Source organism: Microcaecilia unicolor, chromosome 1, assembly GCF_901765095.1.
Source record: "Microcaecilia unicolor chromosome 1, aMicUni1.1, whole genome shotgun sequence".
Lineage (NCBI taxonomy): Eukaryota > Metazoa > Chordata > Amphibia > Gymnophiona > Siphonopidae > Microcaecilia > Microcaecilia unicolor.
The window spans coordinates 459,794,140-459,800,495 of record NC_044031.1 but is presented as its reverse complement, the minus strand read 5'-3'; positions in this window follow the sequence as shown (position 1 = coordinate 459,800,495).

The window sequence follows — 6,356 nt, the reverse complement described above, 5'->3', positions numbered from 1 at the left end:
ATTTATGTTGTGCTAGCAGATGGGCACAGAACTTTGCAGACATTTATAATGGACGGTCCCTGCTCTGTAGAGCTTACAGTCTAATCAAAACAGACTGAGAAGGCATACAGACAAAAATTAGGCATAGAGCTATACCAGGAAAATTGATCGGGAAGAGTGAAACCAGGTGTGTTTTATGTAGATTAATCAAGGTAGGTTTAACTTGAGTGAAGTTGCAAGGAGCAAGGACTCTTAGGAAGCTATATAATATTACTAGTGGGGTGGGTGAAACTCTAAATAAAAGTGATGGGGAGATTTATTTGAAGGTAGGAGCCATTAAATGTAAATGGAAGAACTATCAATTTCGAACTCTTGTCTCATAAACTGATCTAGAAAAAAAAAAGCACAAACTTGGATGGATTGGTTGGTAGAATGGATCTCAGACAGCGTCCGCAGAAGCCAGAAAGGCTAGCCAAAGAATAGAGAAAGCCCTGACCTGTGATCCTGTATTATAATGACTATATCAGTATGAATGTTCCTCCTGCCTTAGAACAGTGCTTCTCAATCCTCTCCAGGAGGTACACTTAGCCAGTCGTGTTTTCAAGCTCACCACAATGAATATGCATGAGTTAAATTTGCATATAGACAAGATCCATTATATGCAAACATATCTCATGCTTGTTCATTGCAAGGTGTGCCTCCAGGAGAGGGTTGATAAGTACCACCTTAGAATGTCAACATTTAGATCCATTGCCTTATTCTTTTTACCCAGACTCCATGTGGGGAAAAATAATCCTGAAAAGTGCTGGGGGATAACATTGCTCAATCACATACAAATAAAAGAACCTGCAGCTATTTTAGTGAACAATGACATAAAATGCTTCTTTCAAATATTATAATGTGTGCTCAGAATTTAAGAGTGGAGGAGTGGCCTAGTGGTTAGAGCACCAGTCTTGCAATTCAGAGGTGGCCAGTTCAAAATCCCACTGCTGCTCCTTATGATCTTGGGCAAGTCACTTAACCCTCCATTGCCTCAGGTACAAACTTAGATTGTGAGCCCTCCTGAGACAGAGAAATATCCACTGTACCTGAATGTAACTTACCTTGAGCTACTACTGAAAAAAGGTGTGAGCAAAGATCTAAATAAAAATAAATAAGAGACTAGCAAGAATACATAATGATCCTAAGTGAATGCTCTTCAATGTTTAATCACTGCATATTGCACTCTGTCTGAAATTTTGTCAATTTATAAACAAAGTGAATAATATTTACATGAATTTTATCTCAAAGAATGGGACTTAGCACCTGTTTTGAGAAAAATAAAATATTTTTGGATTGAAAACATTTTTTGGATGTTGAGAGCCACTTTTTGAGATAAAATTGATTAAATGATACTCATTTTGTTTACAAATTGACAAAATTTCAGACACAGAGTGCAGTGTGTAGTGGTTGAATATTGAAGAGCATTCACTTAGGGTCGTTAAGTGCCTATGCTGGTCTCTTTTAAATTCTGAGCACACATTATAATATTTGAAAGAAGCATTTTATGTCATTGTTCACCAGGGGCGTAGCCAGACTTCGGCGGGAGGGGGTCCAGAGCCAATCCCCCCATCCCCACTGCCGCCACCACCACCAACTTTGACCCCCCCCCCTGCCACCAACCCTCTCGACCCCCCTCCCGCCGACAACCCTCCCCTGCTGTCGCCTATCTTTGCTGGCGGGGGACCCCAACCCCCGCCAGCTGAGGTTCTCTTCTTCCGGCGCAAGGCTTCGTTCTGTTTCTGTGAGTCTGATGTCCAGCAAAGGTAGGCGACGGCGGGGGAGGGTTGGCGGCGGGAGGGGGTCAAGAGGGTTGGCAGCAGGGGGATCCAGGGCCAAATCTACAGGGGCCCAGGCCCCTGTGGCCCCACGTAGCTACGCCACTGTTGTTCACTAAGGGGCCCTTTTACAAAGCCAGGGTAGCACTACTGCAGTAATGACGTGCTGCAAATCAGCCCTACCCCCGGGCTACCCGGGAGCCCGGCATTAGTGCCAGTGTGTGCTGCGTGACATTTCCGGCACTCAAAAAATATATACTTTTTAGCACCAGGGGCTTACCTGGCAGTAATCAGGCAGTGCTGTGTGCTGTCCAGTTACCGCTGGGTTAGTGCAGAACCCCTTACTGGCTCTTAAACAGGAGGCAGTAAAGGCTCCCCAGGAAATGACCATGTGAAGGGAGCCTCGGCCTGTGGCAAACCCACACAGTGACACTAACGCAGGGGTACTTTTACCGCAGCATGGTAAAAGGACTTCTAAAATAGCTGTGGGTTGAACCTAATTCTTTTTAAGCACAAATCATGACACTTCAGTCTCACTTCTTCATAAGTACACACACAGACCATCACACTGTATTGTTGAACTCACGTTTTTTTTTGTTCTTCTGGTTATTTGTGTCCACTCTCTAATAGTAAAACCTTTTCACTTGTCTCTATACCTTATTAGGAATGTGTTTTGCACTTTCACATGGCATTTTTAGGTGTCAGGTAGAGCGTTTTATAAATACTTTAACTATTGTTACTGTAGTTGCTAATAAAAGCAGGCTCACTGTTTACTGCTGTGAGCTCTATTCAGCAAAATATTATTACTTCTGACACTGAATGACTCAATGGTCCAGCTGCAGTAAAACTTCAATCTATAAATTTGCAGCTAACATTTATCTGTGTGCTATTCTGGGCTAGACTTGATATCAAGCCTTTTTCTTTCTTCTTCTTTTTCTTCTTTCATTTTTACAATACTCCCCTAAGCAGTATGAACTTGGAAGTAATTTCTTTTTTAAATTCCAACATATGAAAGATAGCTCACAGCACTGTCTAAAGTTATGCAGATTTGGAGGAATGACTGAAGGCACTGTAACCTGATAATAGCTTTGCAGACTGCTACATTTAACTATGCCAATGTATCGCAGAAACCACTAGACAAATGCCAAAGAAATGATTGAGAGGTTGGACTATAGGTCCTGTCAAAGTCATAATTGCACTGGAAAAGTTATAAGTTGTGCAAGCAATGAGAGACCAAAGTCATGGAACTCGAAAAACAACTTATGTTATATACACAGAACACTTTTGAAGAAATTGATAGAGTGTTGGTAGACTTCTATCTACCTGAAAATACTGTTTCAAAGGGGGATATTGCATTTGGAAGTATATAGAAGCCAAGATTTAAAAAAAAAAAAAAAATTGGTGAGCTCCTAAGTTTTGGAATTTAGGGGTCCTTTTACAATGCTGTGGTAGAGCTACCATGGCGTTGGCGCAAGCCAATTCAGCACTACCAATAGCCTACCATGGGAGCTGGCGGTAATGCCACCCCAGTGCATGCCATTTCTGGTGTGACAGAAAATAATATTTTTTTTTTGTGCTGTGGGTTTACCCAGCAGTAATCGAGCAGCACCATACCGTGCCCGGTTACTGCCAGGTTTGTGCGGTAGCCTTTACCACCTCCTAAATAGGTACATAAGTACATAAGTAATGCCACACTGGGAAAAGACCAACCAGCTTATAATCGAAAGTGATCGCCGGCCATGGCAGGGGGGTGCCAACATTTGAGGAGTGCCAGAAACTGCCCTGCTTACCTTGCGCTACACTACAGCCCTCGAAGACCTACCTTAATCCTTGAAGGCCACCCTGATGGTTTAGTGGCCTCTGTGGATGTGGGGGCAGGAAAAAATCCCACTATTTCCTGCCCTCTGCTGCTCCTCCATCTCCGCTTTGCTCTTCTGTGCTGTGGGCGCTGCCGCTGTATTATCAAAATGGCTGCTGAGGTTTCCGCCGGCAGTCTCACAAATTCTCTATTATTGGTCTTAAAAAATCTCCATGATTTTTTATCTAAGGTATAGCAGGAGTGGTCCCAATGCTGACCCATTTCACCACATAGACTTTTTCAGGCTGACATTATTATAAATCGCTGGCAGTGAGCTCATTCCCCTGAAGAAGCCTATATGGTGAAATGGGTCCCCGTTGGGACCACTCCTGCTGTTAAGTCAAATGATTTTGTACACGCACAGCATATTTTTGTTCTTGTTGAGAAGATTTGATAAGAATTTATGTTTATACCTTGGATAGAAAATAATGGAGGTTATTTAAGACCAATGATAGAGAACTCTTAGCTGTTTATGAATCACAAATGTCTACCTAACTGCAGATTTGCCTGCTTTTTTGGTTAGGTAAGTCAGTCACAGCCAACTGAGGTCTTTTTCCTCCTTTTTAAAGAAATATATGAGACTAAAAAAATATTTAAAAATATAGAAAATAACTATGCAAAAGGACACTTGTGAAATGTTATGAAGGCTGTGCGGATGTATGACTATTCTGTATCGTAGATTTTAAGTTCTGGAGTACATTTGATGTGTTATTGATCCACTATCTATATTTTTGGTGTGTGCACACTTTTATAATGATCCTCCTTTTTTGTACATGCATTACTTAGGTGAAATATCCAGCACACATACAAGTACCTTGATCTGATCACTATTGTTGCCAAACACTAACGAGGTTATGAATAAAAATATGACTTCATTGGTACATGGGATCTATGACAGAGCTGAAAAAAAACATCAGATCCCCAAAATTGCAGGGTATAAATGGAAATTCAATGAATGCTGTTAATCTTCATCATAAGTCATTAGGGGATGCTTTGGATGCTGCTGCCCCATTGAATAAAGTTTGTTTTCATGGATGTTACGGTATGCTCTTGTACGCAACACAATTAAAAGAGGAAAAGAGAGCTCTGAGGCAAACTGGGAGGAAATAATGAAAGTGCCCTAGTGATAGTACCATGAAAGATTATAGAAGCTGCATGAGGAGCCTGGGGATCAAGATCCCACCAAGATGTAGATGTATATGGGTATTCTTGTATGGAGTTGTGTATTGTCAGAGCTTGGTGGGAAGTTCAGAACCTGAGACATTTATTGCAGTCTTGGTTGATAGAGGTCAGGTTGCCACCAGGTGGTGGCACTGCCAGTTCAGAGTGCCCAGTTGTGGTCAGACTCAGCAGAGTGCTGGGTTAGGTAGGCTACTACTACTACTACTACTACTATTTAGCATTTCTATAGCGCTACAAGGCATATGCAGTGCTGCACAAACATAGCTATGTGGCTGCAACTTTATATTGAGTTACTTCCAAAATTGTTTATAAATTAAGTTGCATTATGTGGTTCTTTACGAAAGGAGATATTTTTCTAATGGAGGAAAAAGGCTTCAGATGCTCGATTCACTAATTACTTATGTAAGAAATCTTTATATTGGGCGAACTTCTTCACCAGCCTTACAAAACAACCTCCACCTCTACTGTTTCACCGTTTTATTCTTTTCTTTTTTATTTATTTTTTCATATGCTGTAGTCTTTTAAATGACATGTATATCATCTTATCCACTATTCATTTTCTCAAGTAATGACTTAGTTTTAATTCTTTATATTGGCGTGGGTCTGCTCAACAGAGCGCCTCCATTTCTGTCCTTCTTCAAGAGTCCATACCGAGCCTCTCGAGATTTTCTAAGTCCTTTTACTGGATAGCTTAATAGCAAACAACCATATAATGCAACTTAATTTATAAACAATTTTGGAAGTAACTACTAATATGGCAAGAATATGGCAGGGTGGATGAAACTGTGCCCTTCAGGGCTTTGTGGTGAGACTGCTTCCTTAGCTAGTGACATGGTAGGGATGTATACTTGGTGGCTGGCTTTGTTGTTCTTGTTGTTTACCATTTGGCTAGGGTATACATGTTTAAAGTGTTGTGGTTAATAAAAGCTGCGACCAAGGAATTTTACCAAGCAGCCATGTTCTGTGGTTTTGTAGTTTGTGGGGAGGGGGGAGGTGAGGGATTACATTAGGGTAAACTGGGTTCATAGAGACCCTTGTAGTTGGTGCCAAGATTATCAAGAATGTGTAGTAACTGCTAAGAAGGAGTATTTTAACAAAGATACAAACAGCATCATTTCAGGCCAAACATGGCATTTAGATTTTATTTTTTATCTAATTTTTATATTATTGTCGAGGGTTTGAATTGAGTACTTTGTATGTAATGGTGCTGCATGACATTTCTGCAATATTTGATACAATTAATCATAATATTTTTGTTGGGAAGACTAGCTGCTTTAGATATGAGAGGTGCAACCGTTTTCATGACTCATAGGCAACAGGGTGAGGTTAAAAATTCTGCATGATACCCTTTGTTGACTGGGATTCTACAGTGAGATCTGCATTGTCAGCACTTCTTTTTAATGTTTATGTTCAACCATTTGTCAATTATTGGCAGGCTTTGGTGTGATCTTTATCCTACAATATACAGTTTTTAATTTCTATTGGCAGCTCAATTGAAAAGACTATGAAGTTTGTAGCTT